Source organism: Lagopus leucura, unplaced genomic scaffold, assembly GCF_019238085.1.
Source record: "Lagopus leucura isolate 7727_CA_CO unplaced genomic scaffold, USGS_WTPT01 Super-Scaffold_100001, whole genome shotgun sequence".
NCBI lineage: Eukaryota > Metazoa > Chordata > Aves > Galliformes > Phasianidae > Lagopus > Lagopus leucura.
In genome coordinates this window covers 44,504,634-44,526,356 of record NW_024962262.1, presented here as the reverse complement: position 1 = coordinate 44,526,356, position 21,723 = coordinate 44,504,634, and positions in this window count along the sequence as shown.

Genomic DNA, 21,723 nt, shown 5'->3' with positions numbered 1-21,723 from the left:
TGCTGTTACAGAAGCGTCAAGTTGTTCACCAAGCCAATGCAAGACATTTTAAGCAAAATGAAAGAATAAATGTGGTTTGGGGTTTTTTTGTTTGTTTTTTTTGTTTGTTTGTTTTTGTTTTTTTCTTTTTTAATGGAGTTTCTTTATTTGCCTGTATTTTAATCCCAGGAGAAAATCAACACTTAAAAGAAAAAAAAAAAAAAAGACTTGTTCTTGCCAACTTTTCCTCCACTAAACCATACCATTGGTTTCAATGGGATGGTGTACATGTCTAACAGTTACCCTTGTGAGTAAAGCTTTGGATTGATAATTTGATTTCGAGGCATAGCAAATCAATTTCAGTTTTACTATTGCGTGTCTTTCACCTAAACCAGAGAGTGCCTGGTTCCCTGTTATCCTGCCTGCTATATAAGCATTAACGACAACATAAATATTATATAAGTATTAGCTCTCTGTAGCAATTTAAACCAAGTTTGAACTTGATGTCAGTGACCAAAGAAGAAAAATAACTGGGAATCTGGCTGCGGATATTTTATCATGACCGTAAAAAAATAAATAGTAGCTTCATTTTTAGAAATCACCCTTCTGTTGTTGTTATTGTTGTTTTGGTTTGGTTTGAAGTTCTTTTTGGTTGTTTCTTGTTTTGTTTTGTGAGTATAGTTTAGAAACATTGGAGAAAAACAGTAAGATCAATTCTATTACAGAAGGAATATCTGGTTCCTGGAACAGTGGGATAATTAGCTTGCTTCAAGTAGTATCCAAGTCAGTTCAGTCCATGCAAGGAAGCAAAGGTAGAGGCTATGACTTCATGCTCTTCACTGTCCAGATGTAAAGGCAGGCACATCTACAACAGACTGCAAGTGCTCTGTCTATGTACAGGCTTGGAATCAGCACTGTGCTATGGGACAGGTAAAAAAAAATAATAAATTTGTCACTTTTAAAAATTCTTATAAAATAACTGTGACATTTTCTGGTAAAGCCAATGATTTGCCTTTTTTTGTTTTCTTTTGTTTTGTTTTGTTTATTCCTAAGAGCATCAAGAGAAGGTAAGATTAAAACAAGATTAGAGATGTCAGGGGAAGTTGTTTCCACTTTGAACACCTCTACTACAGTCATGCAAAGAAAGTACCTTTCGTTTCTGAGAATCTGTTACTAATTCAAGACCCTGAGACTGCATTTCTGGCTATTATTACACGAGTGCCAGCACAGAATTATTAATAGTTATCTTCATCATGTTTATAATACGGACAGAGTAGAGATTAATCAGACAGCATGTCGATGAAAGGGAGAACAAAACAGCTGTGGCTAAAGAATGATGTTTAGTGTGACTCTGATGAATTTTTATTAAGTATTTGTTAGCTCCACTTACAAGTCACCTGTACAGTATTTTCTGAAAAAGGGTTTGAGCCATTCTTAAGGCTGCAAGTGAAACATGAAGAAGGAGGAGGAAGATAGATCCCACTTAGGGAGAATCACATACAAGATCATGCATCTTGTATGGTAGCAGAACTCTATCTTTAGGCACCAGAATCTCACTGTCTGTGTTTTAGAATCAAGCAAAGGTTCACCCAGAAAGGCAAATACCTTCCTACAGAGAAATAATTTCAGAGACTGGCAATCCTGACAAAGTAAGAAAAACACTGTGGAAATGGTTTCCCTCCTCAGCCCTATACCACCTAAGGCTACAAGTTGATATGTCTCCATTCAGAGATTGATGAGTCCAGAAGGTCTGTGAGACTGGTGAAGGAAGCAGAATTGTTCACAAGAGGTGATAGCTCACTGAGCATTCAACACCCTTCAGCAAAACGTTAGGTACAAGGAAAAGGTTCATAACTTTCCTTAACATGATGGTGCCATGTATACACCTGTGGTTGTTGGTTTTGTTGTTGCTGCTTTGGTTTTTGTTTGTTTGTTTTTCTTCTGAAAGCTAGTCATTTTAATTAAACTGTTGTGGAAAGCTTTCTTCATAGAATGTGTTACATTCCCATAGAAATATTCACATTAATCTTGGATTTAGCCTTTAGCACATTTAACTTCTGGGTCTGTAGCAATCTGACACACTACTATCTTTAACCATGAGAAGAATCTGTCTGGTTTTTGATTACAGTAGCACTGATTGATTCCCAGCTTACCAATGAATTTTTTTATGGGCTCTTATTCACTGATGCTTCAGAAACCTATTGGTTGGTTGTATTCCCACAGCTAACATAAACTAGTGACGCAGGAGAAAACTACCACATTTGCTGAAATGCCATAGACAAATTACTATTCCTTTAGCTAGGCTTAGTTTTTTATTATTATCATTTTCCAATAAATATGCTACATTTCTAAAGAGACCAGTCTCAAGGAAATGAGAATATAGTAGTAGGGCGAGAGTAGAAATAGTTCAGCTTATTCTAGAAGTTTTTATTCTTTCCCAGTACAATAGTATTGAAAACTATCTGAAGTTCAATTCTGCTGCTTTTTTTTTTTTTTTTTAAAGACTTCTGAAATTAACTCATTATTCAGGTGAGTAGTCTGGAGAGATCTGCAGGCCTATGCCAATGTATGATGACATTTAGCAAGCTCTTTCTGGATGAAAAATTAAAATCCCAGGTCTGTGAGCTGCCTGACATAGACAGGTGCCCCTATATCTGATGTCCCTTTCAGAACAGGTGAAGTATTCCATTTAGGTGCTGACATTTTGGTTAAATAGGCAATTTTTTAAAACACCATAGAATTTTGGCTCATCCTTTGAGGCATGCTCACGTGAATGAGGAAAAGAATAGTGAGGTTGAGTGTGTACATACGCCAATAAAAGAAAGTAGCTGTCTATCTTGAGTCATGCTCATGTGGGGAAAAGGTCGTCATACTTTTGCTCTTTTCAGTTAAATTGCTTTTTAGAGATCTGTATCTCTAATTTTCTCACAGGCTTCTCCCGGGACCAGAAAAAGGAATGGACATATCAGAAGAATCAGACAGCTGTGAGTGCAGAATCTATTGTGTAGTTAGAATCAAATTATTATGGGTCTGATACTGTGGCATGCCCAGAATCCACAACTTTTACTAATGCTGTAATAAGAAGCCCCCTGCACCTCACAGATACAGGCTGTAGCAAAATAAGAATTAATCCAGACTGTTGCTAGCAACTTTAGAAAGAATTTATTCACAGAGAATGTGGTCAAACAATAAAATGGGCTGCAAAAGGATGTAGTGGAGTCCCTGTCCCTAGAGGTATTTAAGAAACATGTGGATATGGCACTAAGGGGGCATGATTTAGTGAAGAGTTAGGGACTTGATGGTTTCGAAGGTCCTTTTCAACATAGATGACTTCTGCCATTGAACTATTGGCACTTTCCAAGACGTCTTGACTATTGAGCAAGGCCTTTAATCAATATCACCTTATCAGACAAATAGCTGTTTTCACAAATGGGGGCTCCCATAAAATTTCAGGCATAAGATTTGACATAAATGAAATGAAAGACAATTTCTAGTGAAGAAACAACAAAGCTGTAGTTGAGTTGTTGCCTAGACTAAATTTGAGCAGCATTCAAATGAAATGCAGCTCCACTTCTGCAGGTGGTGAAGGATCTGTTCATCTTTTTTACTTAAAGTTCATGGTGCCCTCACTGAAACAGCAACAGAAATTGCAACACAAAAATTTCCTGTGACTTGAGTTTTACCTGGATCTGGCTACGTTGTTATGAGTTAGACTAACACATTAGTACTGTTACTATCACATTAGCAATTATATCTTTTTTATATTTCCAATCCTCAATTTAAAATCAGTGGATCAATCAATTTGGAATCAGTATGGTGCCAAATTCACCAGATGTCAACTACCCAGCATGGTAAGTAAGTGAACGATTACACAGCACAAAGCAAATAAGGGCTGATATCCATATAACAAAAAGACATTTTCTTGGACAGTAAGAAAATCACACAAAAACTGTGAGTGTAAAACCCCTAATCCAGATATTATATACACACAGGACAAGCCCTACTTCTCATTTTCACAGCTGCCAATGTGCAAACTTCTCTGAAGACACAGTATAACAGCACGTGGGAAGACTTCTGTTTTAAAGACATCCCTGTAAAATGCTGACAGAGGTTAGAAATATGACTGACATTCAGGAGGCTGTATGTGTGTGGTTTCAAGGCATGCCTTGCCTTGTCAATGGATAAGAACACTGTTGAGTCTTGAGGGTAGTACTGCCTTCAAGTACTAGCAAGAAATTTATTTTAGTCTGAATTACAAGTAGTGTGTTACAGCATGTTGTCAGTATGGACTTCATTTGAAGCTGAAGCGAGCTGTTCCTCTCATAGGGGAATCTCTCTAGCCTATTCCCAAAATAAGAGAAGAATCACAGGGGTTTTCTTGCTTCTTCTTCTTTCTTTCTCTCATCAGTGATTGTAATGTGGTTTATGGCTGTAAATAATTATTCCTCCTCCTTCACTTCCTTGTGGCTTGCCTGCTTTTGTCTGGATTTTGCACTTAGCAACAGAAGTAAACTAATATTTAATAACTTTTGCAAGGCAAATTCAACAATATTAAGAACAGTTACGTAATTACAGAAGTTTAAACCCCAGAATGTTCTTTTCCTATTTGGCACATTTATTACTGCTTCCAATTCGCACCTCACACTATTTCTCTACAGTTCCATTCTGCTCTGCAGATTGATTTTTTTTTCTCTTTCTTTGCTGTTCTCTTCATCTTCTTTATTGAACAGACCTTTCTCAAATCCCTGTGCCCTAAAACCTCTTCTGTCTTCATTCCCAGGTGACTGTCTTCCTTATTTGTTCTCTCTTTCTCTTCCAATTTTTCCAATTTTCTTTTACTCTAATGCTCCTAGATCTTTTCCCATCCACAGGCATCAGCTCTTGCAACATGAGGGAAATCTGGTCTCCATCCATTGCATTGCAGACCTTCACACAGTCAAAAAAATGGGCTCTTCAAGATCTCCATGCTTCTCTATGAGTGCTGGAAACAGAGGGATAGCCTACCCACACAGCACAGCAATTGCTTCACCAACATAGAAATGTCTTCTGTGTAAATGGCAGCCCGGAAGCTGTTCTTCCGGTTCTAGGCTACTAATAACGAATGATGATCACTTTTAGTTCCAGAGTGAAAGATACTTTGATGGACACATTTTCATTTACAGCCTTGGTTCTTGTCGTGCCATCTTCCCGGAGTCATAGTGATGCCTGGTGTAATAAACCAATAATTGGGCTATTTAAACTTGAAGATCGATATCCTGCCATCATCATTAAAGAAAAAATACTACATCAAGTTCTGTTCTGATTGATTTTTTTTTCCTAGACATGTCAATTTACACAACTGTCTTTAAGACAGCATTGATTTGAGCAAGCAGATACTGAAATATTAGTGAAGATTTAATTAGTATACTTTTCACCCATTTTCAAGGTTGACTTAAGGTATCTCAGTGACACGAGTAGTTTTTTTAGTTGCTAACCAAACACTGCATTAGGGAGGATGCCCTTCTATGAAATTTATTCTGTTTTTACTGCAGTACATCTCATAGCAGTCATACTGTTGTTGCTGAATGCAGACTTATATCCAAAGTAGAACATTTCCTGTTTATTCAACATGACTGAGTCTGCAAAGCTGTGACAATTTTCCTGAATCACTTAATTAGATACTACCTGTGAAGCTTTTATATATTGCATTGCCTTCTGACAACAAAATCTCTTCTTCCACCCTTACTCCCAACTTTATTTTATATGTCAGTTTGCTTGTAGATACAAAGATTGAGGTCTTGCCATCACTTGAAATGAAATAGATTGATTTATTCCTGACTATTGTAATTATGTCAAAGTAATCATGTTGCTCCACCAATGACCTCCCCTTTTGCTCTCAGACTGAGGTTGCAATTTGGTTTCTCTGCCATCCATGTTTCTCATTCATTTCATTACATTACTCTGAGCACTGTCTGCAGAGAGATTGCTGTATGGCTTTTGGCTGCAGGCTGGATTGAAGCAGCAAATATCTATAATATTAAAAATGAAAATCAGTGTTCACTTCAAGAGGAAGTAAAGTCTCCCTAAAATTTCCAGTCTTCACAGAAAAGTACCATGCCAATTAGAAGGAGTGGAGCGGTTACAGAATGGCAGTTAAATTTATTAGGACCATGTGTAATTAATTGCGAATAACACCGGTTAATAAGATTTGCTGGAAAATGTATTTCAATTTGTTAAGTTTGAGATGGGCACAGAGTTTATGTATATGTATACATTTTAAGTTAAAGATCAGGAAAAAAAGAAAAAAAACCCTCTCAATTAAGAATCCACTTGGTAAAAAGAAGGAATGTTTAAATGTACAGCACATTCCCTTCCTGAAGATGCTGTGAGCATATAAAGGTTTGTCGTTGGGTAGATTGTGACTGTGTCTATTTTTAGCAGTCTACCTTGAGTTGCTTCTTATCCTTTTTTACTATTTCTGTAATGTTTTCATTTTTTTCCCCAGCTACCTCAATTTGAAATGTTTTCGCTAGTCACTCACAGGATCATTTCCACAATATCTATTATTTATTTAGACATTGCTAATAGTGCAACGCTTCAACTGTCAGGAAACCTGGAGTCTAGACTTTCTCTTACTTCCTTTGCTTTGAATGACAAATAAGTTGCACCTGATGTATATGTTTCTTAATGTTAAATAGTAGCTAGCTCACTAGCTTTGAAGACTAACCCAGAAGAAATAGATTTTCCATATCTTTCCATCAGTTGTCCAAAAAGAGTCAGGTAGATATTTCTTCAGGTCCTCAATTCAAGTAATTTTTGTTACAAAATAACATGACTATATGGATTTCTCATTAACTGCATGTAAACCACAAATCTCAGACTTGACTGGGAAGTACTTATATTACACTGTCTCCTAATTCCTCTTGTCCCGTTTCTAGTGAAGTCAAGGTTAAACTTTCCAAAAACTTCTATAGTGTAATATAAGTTGAAGTTGCAAATTTGTTGATCCGATAAAACTATGTCAATGTTCACAAAAGAAATTTTTGTATGTCGAAACTGTTCACACTGTTACAGCAGAACTCAAATTTTACAAGCAACAGAAGTAGTCATATTGTTCAAGTTATTCACTGCAAATAGTATCTATCTTCTCTACAAGCCTCTCTTTTTCTTCATTTTAACTTAGAAAACATAACTATCTTCAAGTGTACTCAGCACCACCATTTTTTTCTGTAAATCATCATCTCCAGGCCAGTGTTCAGGATTCTCATTTCAAATTAAGTCCATCAGTACATTGGAGGATGCACAATATGGCACTGAAATTACATCTTTGCCTCAACTACATTTCAAAATAGCTCAATACAGTGCTTGGAAAGTCTGCAAGCATATCACATTGTTCCTTACAAGTTTCAAAAATGGTTGACTTCTCAGGTTTGTAGTAAAAGTGTATTTTATTGCCTCAAGATCTTTTGGGCCTGTTTAGCCTGGAGAAAAGAAGGCTGAGGGGTGACCTCATTGCAGCCTTTCAGTTCCTAAACGGAGCCTACAAACAGGAGGGGAATCAACTCTTTGAAAGGGTAGATAACTGCAGGACAAGGGGAAATGGTTTGAAGTTGAGGGAGGAAAGATTTAGGTTGGATGTCAGAGGGAAGTTCTTTACAGAGAGAGTGGTGAGGTGCTGGAACAGGCTGCCCAGAGAGGCTGTGGATGCCCCATCCCTGGAGGTGTTCAAGGCCAGGTTGGATGGAACACTGGGCAGGCAGCCTGGTCTAGCAGTAAACCTGGAAATTGATGGCCCTGTCTATGGTGGGGAGGTTGGAGATAAATAATCCTTGAGGTCCATTCCAACTCGGGCCAGTCTGTGATTCTGTGATTCTATGAAGAAACTCATTTAATAAAGAGATCATGAAAATCTCCAAATTGACAAAGGAAAAGAATCCACACTCCAATGGCTTTTAATTTAATAATTGCAATAGAATTATAGAATGGCTTGGGTTGGAAGGGATTAAAGATTCCAAGCCCCTGTGAAGTGCAGAGTTGCCCATCACTAAATCAGGCGCTAGATCAGGTTGCCAAGGACCCCATCCTATTTTGCCTTGAACACCGACAGGAATGAGGCATCATTAAGGTAGAAGGAATTATGGCTACTTATCTCAGGCCCTGTTTCCTATAGCAAGCCTACTCAATTTCATACGTGAAATTATAACAGTATACTTTCCTATACCTATATATATCAAGAACTAGACAGTTGAGAATTCAAAGGCAAGTTTGTATACATGTATTTGAGCATATTCATGTATACCTGTGTATATCTAGAGAGATGAGATTCAGATGACTAGAAGTTGAGATAATAAATATGACATTTGAATATCTGAATTTCTAGTGGAAGCAGTTATTCTAGTTCGCATTATATGTTACATAAGTCAATATTTCAAAGAAGAAAAGAAAACATTTTAAAAAATAAATCAGAAGGTAGTGCCAAGCAGTGGATTAAGTTTAAAGATGCATGCTTTTTTTTTTATTACAAGCACATTGCTGTATATAGAATCAGAGAACTGTAGAATATCCCCAGTTGGAAGGGACTCATAAGGATCACTGAGTCCAAACCCTGGCTCCACACAGCACAGTTCATATGACTGGGTGTGCTGTGCAGACACTTCTTGAGCTCAGCCAGGTTGGGGCTGTACCCACAGCCCTGTGCATCCCGCTCCATGCCCACCGTGCTGTGGTGCAGCCCCTTTCCCTGACCCCCAGCTGCCCTCCCCTGACAGCTCCATGCCGTTCCCTCGGGCCCTGTCGCTGTCACACAGAGCAGAGCTCAGCGCTGCCCCTCCGCTCCCTGGGAGGAGCTGCAGCCATCAGGCCTCCCCTCTGCCCCCGTGAGAACAGAATTTTGCCAGTGACCAGTAACCTGTTCTGAGCAAATGGTGACGTAAGCCGTGATTCTTGGAAGTTTGTAATGCCACTTCTAAGGACTTACATGACAGGAAAAAAATGCATGCTGTACAGAAATTCTAGGAATGATTTCCCAGAGGAAATGATATAGAATATTAAGATGCGTTCATCCACATTCATCCACATACATTCAGTTAAATATTGGACAAAGTCTTTAGGTACCAGTTGTGGGTTTTTATCACGATCATTTACTATTTGAGAATATCAACTTGCTAAAAATGCAGCATCCATTTTATTTTGTGCATATATTACTTCTTAAATGTATTAGTTCGCATTTTGGCATCAGGATGAAACAGAACACATATGCCACTCAAGGCACAATTACCTAAAATGAATGATTTGACCATGTAAATGTAGAGGGATTCTGTGTGTTGTTAGAGCCACAGGTATTGTAGCAGCACTCAAGGAAAAGTATTGTGAAGTCCTTGGGCTAGAAGAATATGATCATAATATCGTATGATCTTTATATGATATATTATATCAAGTAGTCATCTAGTTTGGTCATTCATCATGTTTGAGTTGCAGTGAAATGAAAGTACTGATATTAGTTACTGCTTTGAGTTGCCTTTGTTTGTTTCTCCAAGACATTTTTTTCCAGTAGCCTCTTCCCCTAAAGGTTTTAATTGCAGCAAAGATGTCCTTTCATCCCATGTTATCATCACACTTATGACTGAAGGAGATATGGCACACTAGCTTTCCTGTCTAGATTTGTCTTGATGTTTTCAATATATTCTTTTCATCCAATCGATTTTTGTAGTTGCCTTAAAATCCAATAAAATGAACCACAGCTTAGTGATTAGAGCTTAAAGGAGCAACTCCTAAAAGAGTGTCTGAAAACTTGCTGTTCTTAAGGGACCTAATTAGGAAAATGTAAATTTCATTCTTCAGGCTTCAGTTTCAAAGTGATGATAAATAAAATCATTGCTACCAATCTCAGATTACTGGGCTGTGAAACAGGAGTTGTGGTTTGGGTACCGTTCTGTAATGTATGTGCAACTACACCCATTACTGAATTTGGAATCATGTTTACAAATAATCTGTCTAGATTGAACTAAGACAGCACATTCATTCTTTTGGGAATAATTCTGGGTTAAATATTAAAAATATAAAGTATTCTTTTGCCTTTCCTTCTGCTGCCTCATGCCAATTCCCACCACATATTCAAAAATAGTTTTACAAATCACTGCAGTAATAAGACATAAAGTCAAACCATGAGTTAATTGCTAATAGAGAAGAGGCCTTTTCCTACTGTTCGTTGTCACAGACAGCCATTCTCTTTTCCTTCCAGACTAAGCCACCCGGGTGCACGTTCAGGAGGCATAGCAGAATAGCAGAAATGTGCTGCTCTCTGACATAGCCTGCTCAGAACCTCTCCTTACTGCAACTGTCAAGATGTGAACACATTAAAAACTTGTCTTCCTTTGAAATGTGAACATTGCCTTGGGATATGCTGGTCACATCATTTTCTCTCAGTAGATAATGATTTCTCAACTTCCACCTTGTCCTGAGATAGGATTTAGGTGGATAAAGTCTTGTCCTTTTTCCTTTTAAACCCAGTTTTCTGGGACTTGTAAGGTATCTTCTATCAAATGGGAAATAGGACATGTATACTGGATATTGTTTAAAACCCTTCCTGGCTTTCAAGGACTCCCAGCCTGCACAGCCTCTCTTTATGTGTAATGTGTCTGCAGTTCTCAAGCTCATTTTCAGCATTTTTTTGACACTTACTTTTCTGCTGTCTTCTCATTGCATCATGTTTTCTCATCGGCAGGAGACTGGTATGTGAGACTGGTGCAAGTGAGCATACAAGTGTAACGATGCTCCCGGCAGTCTAAATTGTATGGTAACTCAATACATCATATGAAGGCAGTACTAGAGGTACAATGAGAAGGGAGGAGTTCACAGCAGAAGTATGTAGTGACTTTTCCTCCACTGCCTGAAGAAATCCACGTTTACCAAAGGCTATGGGTGACTAGCAAGCACTGTGGCAAGGTGTGGCCAGATCCTTGCAGGCCTCTGTAAAGAGGAAACCATATCTCAGTATGAAAGATATTCCAGTATATTTCTATAGCTTCCTCCAAAAAATTGGCTGCACATCATCACAGGAGCTGGGTGCCACTGTGAAGTATTTCTCCTTGTCAAGTTATGAACTCCTTAAACTGACATTTAAATGGCATTCGGGAACAGCTTCACCTGACTCCAGTCCAGAGTTTTGAAGACGTTGGACAGGCCTGCACTGACCTTTAAAAGTCAAGCCCATTCTGAAAGGTAAAATTCTTGACAAAAAGGAGAGAGAAATATAGTCCAAGTGTGGGAAGAAGAAGCTTTCAGAAAAACAGCAGCCAAGAGATTTCCTCCTGTAAAATGCAGTGCTCCAGAACAAACATGCTATTTCCCCCCATTTAGGGTCCTCCTGGCTTCCCTCCAATAGGTAGTAGGGTACAAATGGTAGTAAATGTCATAATGAGCCCAAAAGGATATTTAAAAATGAGCATGTACTGGCATACTGTATCCCCTAGTTACTGCTACCTGAAATTATTTCAATTCTTGTATCTTATCTCAACGAGACAACTACAAGGGCTGTTCTGAAAGTAATGCCTCCTGTTTCATGATGTTGGCCCACAACATGAGAGGTGAATACTGGTGGTATAGAAGTAGAGGTTGAACATTCCCACCAATATTCCACTACATTTTGTTGTTGTATGACAGCAGCAGAAGGGTAATCTGACAAAATGATGTCTGATATGGAAGTGTGTATGAAGCAAAGTTGTGACACTGAATTCCTTCGCGTGCAAAAAAATGGCACCCATTCACATTCCTTGATGCTTGCTGAACATTGATGGAGATGAAACAGTGGATGTCAGCACAGTGAGGCAACGATGCCATCACAGCAGCTGTGAAATGGTGGGTCACCTCCACTGATGCAGAAAAATCTGATCTGGTGTGACATGGAGGCTCTTGCTCATTAATGGCATAAATGTATAGCTGCTGGTGGTGACTGCATTTAAAGTAGTGCTTTGTGCTGAGAATGTGCTCTATCAAATAATGTTGTTGTGTTTTTTGTGACTGTTGTAGTTTCCATGGAAATAAATAGGAAGAACTACTTTTGCAATAACGTACATAATTTTGGGAAAAAAGTTGAATGACTATTAGGTATAATTAGCAATCTCATTGTTGCTGGCCTGCTAAACTCCTTTCACTCTAAATCAGACTATGAAAGGACCAAAAAAAGAAAAAAAAATCCCTAGTAACTATTGACCTTCCTTTTGTTCGAAGAATTTCTTCATTCTGCATATTTTGCAGGCATGAATGGGAGAAGTCATAAAACCCATGTTTCTGATCTCAGTGGAGTATTACAGTAAACATACCTCATATATTTGCCTGCTGAGAAAATGTGCTGCTGTTCTTCAAGGAAGGACTGAAGATTTATTTCTTTTCTTTGTATTCTGCACATGCCTTCAATAGCTTCATTGGTAAGTACCCTTTGAAATGGTCACCTGATGGCAGCAGATATTCCCAAACTCAATCAGAAAAGAGCCAGGTGGAGGCACTTTGAGTATCCAAAATCACTGTGACCTTTCCAGTCCGTGCTGTGCTGCTAAGCCAATTCAGTTATGAGTTGGACATAGCTAATGCTTAAAGCTCCATACTAGCTATGCTTTTCCTCCTCCAAGAAACTGGATGCCTCACATGAAGCTGCAAGCTGATCTGTGGATAGACACCAGCTATGGCGTGCTATAAGTAACACCAACTAATTGAAAGGGAAACAGAAACAATTTAGTTAACAAAAATCAAGTTCTTTACAGACTACTCTGTCATCTGCATTCCATTTTCATGCTGATGATTTGATAATCAGGCTTTTTGTTCTAAACCACTTTCTCATGCAAAAATGTGCAATCGGTCATTTTTCTTCACACTGCACGCTGACATTTATTGGTACCTCTAATACGCAGTTGCTATGAATAGTGTTATAGCCAGATGAAGGGAATAGCTGACTTGAACTTCTAGGTCACTAATTCTTCACAGATTAGCACTGTCAGCACTGATTGATGAAGGGGGAGATCTATCAGAATGGATATAAGGGGTTTCACTCCTACTTTGTAAATCATGCAGGAAATCCCAGTGTAAATTAAGCCTCTGCCTGTCACAAAAGTTAAAACATCACAAGCAGAGCAGTAACCCCCCAGTTACATTGGCCTTTTGTTGCTGTTGATCAAATTTCATATAATCCTTCTCACTTGTTTTGTCTAGTGCTGCATTAGTGATGAAAGGCCTAGGGATTTATTAAAAGAACATAAAAGGAAAACAGAACAAAACAAAACAGCCCAGAAGCTCACAAGCAGGGTAAAGTATGAAATACCTCTGCACAATCTTTGCTGGCGCTCGCCAGTTCCCATGGATGTTGTGTGAGTGCAGAGAGGTTCGACACTCTCCAGGGAGGAACTCGTCTTTGCAGTGGACACTGGAAAACTGAGCATTGGCATGAAGCACTTCAGACTTTCCTTCATAGGGGTGAGATGCAGTAAGGAGTTAGGAGAAGCAAAACAAAAAGACAAAAACAAAAAACAAACAAAAAAAAAAACTCACATGCCCAATTTAAAATGCAATAAGTCTTCCCATTTTGCATTCCTCTAAAGAAACCTTTCTTTAAGAAGAAACTAAGGTCTTATTTAAAGTCTGGCATAGGAAGAAAAACCTTACAACATAAAGCCAAGCAGTGGTGGTTTGTGGAATGGGAGTACGTAATTTATATATACATATATATATATATGTGTGTGTGTGTGTATTTTTTTTAATTAGGTGATCCCATGGTTACTGACCTGCCTTCTTACAGATTTTTCCCCTCGGTAATCCTTCAGCATGGGCCCCTTACTTTTGGCAGATACACACGACTCCATCCTTTAAATGAAAACTTGGCTATTTTTTGACTACGTGCTATGGCAGATAGTTTCATCTTCTGAGAGGTTTCCTTCTTCTCATCCCTGAGATAATGCGTTTACCTAAACTGAGGCAGGCAGGTCAAGCTAAATGCTGTTAACAATTTGTTGTTTATTTTAGAAGTATAGGATTCATCAAAAATCATCCATGAATTCTCTTCATCTTTTATAGAAAATCACTCTGAGTATGACCTTCCATCCAATAGTTCCAGCCCCTGTCAAACTTGTCCAAATTTTGCTTTAAAGAAACCACAAAAAAAACCCTGTTAATATTTATGCCTCGTACTTTCAGTAATTTGTAGTGAGATTGATAAAAGAAGGCAAAGAAAGGGAGACAGAAAGATCTTGGTTATTTAAACAAGCTAGAAGAAGGTTTTTAGGAATTATAGTCTTCTTCTGTGGATAAGACCTGAGTAAATAAGGGAATATATATCAATATACATTAGTTATTGTGCTTGAATAGCTTTTCTTCTTCCCAAGGGGAAATTTCCCCTGGATATATTTAGACTAGAAATCATAAGTTTCCTACCATTAGAGCAGTGATATTCTAGAATAAGCTTCCAAGTGGAGTCGAAGGAATAAGTGAGTCAAGTACTTTCTTAGGACAGAGCTGAAGAATTATTTTATGAAGTCATTATTCATTGCATGGCCAACTGTGATCCAAAGACTGGCATTAAAGTGACTCCTTCTAGTCCACGTTCATGTACCTGTGCCTTAAAGCAAGAGCTGTCACTACCCAGAAGAGCATTTCTCATTTAGCACTTCTATGACAAAACAATCACTACCGAAGTATAACTGGTAAGTTTAAAATACTTTCAGGATAAACCAAGGCAAGAAGTGGGCTACAAAATCTCTAATCAATGCTAATTTTATTCCAGAGAGATACTACTGATTTTGATGGAAAACCTCCTTTTCTGCAGATACGTGACTGGGGAAAGTGATACTAAAGATTATTAAAGTTTTACTATTGTCCTAATAAATTCCTGGGGAGGAGGGAAGGAGAGAAGATCTAATTTCCTTCATTAGTAATAGTTGCAGCCTTTTATAACTTTCTAAAATGACATTCTGGAGTATTTCTGGCTTAGATTCCTCCTGATTTCTCCTTGGGTATATGGAATACACAGCTGAATCAATTTTCAAAATACAACTGATCCACCAGAGGAGGGCCACTAAGATGATCAGAAGGCTGGAGCACCTCTCCTATGAAGAACAATTGAGGGAACTGAGATTCTTTAGCTAGGAGAAGAGAAGGCTCTGGGGTGACCTAATTGTGGCCTTCCAGTACTTGAAAGGAGTGTATAAACAGGAGGGGGAACAGCTGCTTATGAGAGTGGATAATGCTAGGACAAGGGGGAATGGTTTTAAACTAAGACAAGGGAGGTTTAGGTTAGATATTAGGAGGAAGTTTTTCACACAGAGGGTGGTGACACTCTGGAACAGGTTGCCCAAGGAGGCTGTGGATGCCCCATCCTTGGAGGCATTCAAGGCCAGGCTGGATGTGGCTCTGGGCAGCCTGGTCTGGTGGTTGGTGACCCTGCACATAGCAGGGGGTTGAAACTGGATGATCATTGTGGTCCTTTTCAACCCAGGCCATTCTATGATTCTACGATTCTATGATTCTATGATTCTATGGGTCTATAATTCTATGATTCTGTATTACGTACTTGTAGCTGCAAGTCTTTTGACTCTGTACAATTTTAGGTCTTGTCTTGATGATCCATTGATATGATTTACTATTGGTTGAATGGTTTATTAGATACCTTTCCGCCAGTGTTGTCTCAGCACATCAGTCATTGCAGTCTTAAGGAGTCATCACCTCTGCAAACAGGGTCTGAGTAATGAAGATCCTTGTTTTTCTGATGTGAATGGAGAAAGGGATATCATCATTCAGACTCTTGTCCCAGCAGGAGTGGCACTTAAATTGCTTGTAATTACAGTTACTCAGAGCCATTAGCTGGGAAGCTTGCTGCCTTACCACCAATCTTAACAGTGGTTAAACCATGGGGCAAAAAGCTCTTCAAACAAAGAGAGACCTACCCGAATTCCTCAGTCATCATCTGATAAAATGAGTTAATGGAGTACATCGACACTTGGCAAGCCTATTTTTCCTCTTGAAGAACACAGAGATTATGTTTTCTGAAGTCCCCTTGAGTCAGTGTCAGGCAGGGCCAAGGTTTGCAGCCTCGACCTGCAGACCAAGTGTACAGAACAGTTTCCCTGCAGCATATAGACAACCAGTATCACCATGGAGATCTCACTGTGGTTTCCAGGAGATTTATTAGTATTTTCAATCCTTCAGGAGTGGTGAATAGGAATGAAAAATACAGGCAATCTACTTGATGGAAAAAAAAAAAAAAAATTCCAAAAAAACGAACAGCAAAAACCACGCAGCTCTCTTTAAATTCACTGTTCAAGAGATCATTTTGAATCTCTGCTTTAGGTATAATAGCTTATAATCAAGAAGTAAATATCCTCTGTTATGTGTTTTTATATCACTTGTTACTGTTCTGTGGCTGTACGTAATAATAAATATTAGCAGCAGGTCTAGGCTTTAGTTACATATTAAATGCAGATAACTGAGCTTAAACATAAGAAAAAGCTGTTTTACTCGAGAGCAAGCAAGCACTGGAGCGCTGTTGCCCATACAGGCTTTGGACTGTCTATACCTGCACATTTTCAAACCCCAGCTGGCTATGGCTCTGGGTAACCTGCTGTAGTTGATCCTGCTTGAGCAGGTGGATGGGCTGGATTTCCAAAGGTGCCTTCCAGCCTCAGCAGTTCTATGATTCTGTGGTATCAAAGCAGATACACAAGAAGAGGTACCACCAGACACTAACCTGTGAAGTGTCAGGATTTCTTTTTGCCTATGTGAGTGGGAATTGAACACAATCATGGGTGGTCTGCAGCCTTGCTGGGAAACCTAAGATCTGCTTTGTTAGAAGTGCAGTGTTATTAAAAGCATACTTTTTGTGAGATCTATTTTTGTATCCAATAACTAAGGGCTGCTTCCCACTTTTTCTACTGAGCTGCACGCGTTTTCTCCCACTGCTTTTCTCCACTTTTTTTCTATGACAATATATACCTACAAATTTTGTTCTCTAAAGCAGACCGCAGAGAATAGCAAGTTACTGTAAGAGAAACAACAGCTGTTATCACTTAGAACAGAAGCAAGTGCAAGACAGAATAGTACATCATACACAATATGTTGATTTTATAAAATAATCAGCAGAAAACTCAGAATATGTATCTGTGGCAATGTATTGGTGTGAGAGCTTTACAATTTCCAGACTTTTATGTTTCTCTGCATTTTGCGTTACAGCAGCAAAGAAAAATACAAGCTAAATAAATAGGTAATGAAAACTTACGAAACAGAAAAGATTTTTTTGTTTTTGTTTTTCCTTTTTTGCCAGAATGTTGAGCATCTGTTGTTCTACTCTCTGTTCCCTCGGAATGAAAACTTTTTTATTGCTTACTAGTCTGATTTTGGAAATAGTTCACAAAGCATGTCTGATAAATAATGATAGCTTCTAGGGAGAAAAAAATAGGTTTGGGTTTTTGCTGTTTTTAAAATCACTGTGTTAGAATAAGGCTGAGATAATTGCTCAGTTAGACTGGTTTCCTTCTATTTTGGAGATCTCCTAGTGTATTTCAGCTGGTCTTAAACTGTCCTTTTCAGAAGCCACAGCAAATTTCAAAGATCTTAGATCAAATCTAGACCATGGCTATTAGCTCTGTTTCACCTCAATCAAGCATCGTAATAACTGCTATTGAGTAGTTCTTGCACAGGCAAAGCATGGATTTAAGTGATACCTGAACTCCATGAGCTCCTCTTGAACTTTCCATACTTCTGATTTTGGCTGTCTGGAGTCAAAGAATAGGCAAAAAATTGTGAATGTATTTTGAGTTCTTATATTAATGCTATTAAGTAAAATAAATAAATCATTTGTTTAAAAAAATCCAATAAAATCGATTCATTTACAGCAATGCTTATGAGTACTGAGATACTGTGGGCAAAGCTGTCCAAGAAAGTTCTGCACATAGATATTACCATGACTTGACAATTCTTTGCATAATTTCCACATTTAAAACCATTTCCAAATTTCTGTGCACTGATACAACATCAGGCTGCATTGTACTCTTTAGCATTTCATGCCACTTTACTAGAGTCAAGCATGTAATATACATCACTATAGCAACTCTAAGTCAAATTAGAAATACGTTACTTATGACTTCAAGTATGTTATGTTGGCACTGTGTCAGTGTCATAAATTTCTCTAGCGTTACACTGTGCCAAATTCCTTATCTTCTCCATGTATTTCACACCATAAGAGTAGGTTAGGGCCTATGTTTTTAAAGTTCCAATAGGATGTTTGCAGGAATTGGTGATTAAACCTCCAAAGCTTTGATAGACTGGTAAGGTTTGGGTAAACATCCCAGTAATTTCTTGAACCATTTGAATCTCTCAAGCCTACAAAACTGGATTGGAAAATGAGTACAAGTTATTTCATTAAGTTTGGGTTGTTACTGTTGCTTATTACAAATTGTGCTCATATTTCCTTACCCATTAAATATCTTCCTGAAGACGGGAAAAACCAAAGGTATAAGCAAGCGGTGAATCTGAGATGCAGACTTGATCTACAGTTGAAAGTTGCAGTGATTTTATTTATTTATTTATTTATTTATTGCTATTGTAATTTATTTTTATTTTAGAATTTAAAATATTCTGGTGGAAGCAGCTCTAGTCCATTCAAGGCTAAGCTCTTCTCCCCTCCAGATATATCTAGAGAGATATTCTCCCCTCTTGAAAAAATGCCAAAGGCCAGCCACATGCTGCATTTCTGCTCCATCAATACCTTCAGTTCTGAAACACATAAACCAGATTAAAAAGCACATTTTTTCTCTCAGACAAACCCCAAAGCAGCACCTTTCAGAGGAAAACCTGCATATCTGATTTCACACAATGGATCACATGTTGGTTTTGTCACATTCTGTGTCAAAAGCTTCCAGAGACAGCAATGCATAGAACTGTGGCACTGCCATCTTTCCACAGCTATGGACCACAGCTGAAATTACCTTAAAATCTGTTTTGTGTCATCCTTCAGAGAAAAAAAAGGAACATGGAAACATTAATATTAGAGGTTACCCAGGAATACAAAAGAATCATAGAATTTTAGAATGGCCTGGGTTGAAAAGGACCACAATGATCATCTAGTTTCAACCCCCTGCTGCATGCAGGGTCGCCAACCACCAGACCAGGCTGCCCAGAGCCACATCCAGCCTGGCCTTGAATGCCTCCAGGGATGGGGCATCCACAACCTCCTTGGGCAACCTGTTCCAGTGTGTCACCACCCTCTGTGTGAAAAACTTCCTCCTAATATCTAACCTAAACCTCCCTTGTCTTAGTTTAAAACCATTCCCCCTTGGGAAGGAAAAAAGGCTTGAAGAATAAAATATTGTTTGAATGTGATGGGTACAAAGTACATCTATGGATCAAAGAAATTGGGCTATTTGCATTCTAGTTATTTCTAGCTGATATATTTAAGTACACGATAGTATCTTCGGGACTTCTTTTGATAAACAACCAAACAACAAACTGCCCAGTTGAACCTGTACTCAAAAAAAAAAAAACCAAAAAAAAAAACCAACCCACAAATATTACATGAGGCTTTTAAGTTCTAGTAAAGGTCTCATAAAATTCAGATGACATCACCAAGAATTTGTCATGTGTTTATAGTTCCCTGTGCATTCAGAGACTTATACTATGCATCAATTCAATCCTTCAGAAGAAAAGCCTATCACTTCTTGTTATAACCATTACTGATACACTATGAAAATGACAGCAAGTTAGCTGTTACATGCATTTAAAAGCATCTGCTAGAAAAATAGAGCAAAGCTATAACATTTTAAAAAGTGTCTTCAACCTATTTGCAAAGTTCTGATAAAGTGCCAGTAAATACCTAAAACTGAAGAATTGGAAGTAAAAATTCCAGTGTTCCGCACCATAAGCTCATCTCCGAGTGATTACCTACTGGTTTCATTGTTAGCTTTATCAGCTGAAACAGCCACCGGGGGCTCCCTGAATACTGACTCCTTGCAAATTACCCTGTTCTATGGCAGGTGACAGGAGACATAAAACCACACTTAGTTTTGCCTCAACTTTATTACCCTAATCAGATCATTCTTTTTTTTTTTTCCCTTTATAATCACTACAGAGTGCCAGTAAGAGAATATTCTGATGTCAGCAAATGGTTCCTAAATGGCGATCTGACAAGTATTCTATTTGTATTCCATTTGTACATAAATGGGGCAGTTTTTCAAGTACTGCATAGTGCACTCTACTTAATCGGGATGTGCTTAATCAAGAAAAATCATTTGATGGGACATTGTTCAGGGATTTATTTTAAGCTCAGTGATTATTATTAGCAATGAGCAATAGCAATTAATGGTGAGAGTAATTCTGCATACTGGGATGCTCTCAAATTATTTTGAGATGGTGGTGTCTCTTGTGTCTCAGTCTTCTGGTGAATTGTTCAGTCTGCTTCTTGAATAATGGTTTTTGTCTCAGCCTAACTGCACTGCAGGCAGGAGAACAAGTAACCAGCTGCCTGCTACTGGTACTCAACCTGTTTTTTCCACACAGTTTTAGGTTTTCCTCTACTTGGGCAGGTAGCATTGGTAATACCAACTCAAAGGTAGTTTGAAAAAGCACTCTTGATAAAAGATACTTGATTGCTACTGATTAGTAGTAGTCCAAAATCATATATTGAACTGGGTTTGGTTGGAGAAAATTACTCCTGGAATAAGGAATATACTGAAATTAGGCATTTACAGCAGGAGTGTTGGGCCTTAAGTCCAGACAAAACTGAGACACACATTAAAGTTTCCAAGGTAACATATCTCCCTATAGACACTGTGTCACTTTGTGCTTAGTCAGGCTCTGCAAGAACCAAACAAACACACAAACTGTAGAGACACATGATTGAGCTCACCTCCTTCTCCTTCTGAGACATTCTAGCTAATCACCAGTGACAACTGCTGCATATTCCAATGTGACAGAACTGCCCAGATAGCTCAGAAGGCCACCTGAAAATTTAGTATGTACAGAGTGGAATACAAGAGAGATTAGTAGTCACATTGGTATGGCTCTATGTGTTTTATTGGAGCTGCCTGGTTTTCTTCCAAAGCAAAGTATTTAATAGGATCTTTATAACATCATTCTAGCAAATCTAAGGCTTCGTTTTCTTCACACATTTTGATTGGAAAATTAAACAAAACAAAACCCTTAGCTTAAAATGCATTTATTTATTATGGAACTTCAGGAATACCATGAGAAGGAATACCATGAGAAGTTCGAAAGTACACTGGAAGGAGTGGTCCTTGAGAGCAGTCCTGCAGAGAAGGACCTGGGGGTCTTGATATGAAAAGCTTAACATGATCCAGCAGTGTGCCCGTGCAGCTAGGAAAGCAAATGGTATCCTGGGCTCCATCAGAAGAGGGGTGGCCAGCAGGGACAGGGAGGTGATTGTCCCTCTCTACTCTGCTCTTGTGAGGCTCCATCTGGAGTGCTGTGTCCAGGTCCGGAGCCCCAGTACAAGAAAGACAGGGAGCTGTTGGAGAGGGTCCAGAGGAGAGCCACAAAGATGATCAGAGGACTGGAGCACCTCCCTTATGAGGTCAGGCTGAGGGAGCTGGGCTTGTTCAGCCTGGAGAAAAGAAGGCTGCTGGGTGACCTCATTGCAGCCTTTCAGTACCTAAAGGGAGCCTACAAACAGGAGGGGAGTAAACTCTTTGAAAGGGTTGATAACAGCAGGACAAGGGGAAATGGTTTTAAGTTGAGGGAGAGGAGATTTAGGTTGGATGTCAGGGGGAAATTCTT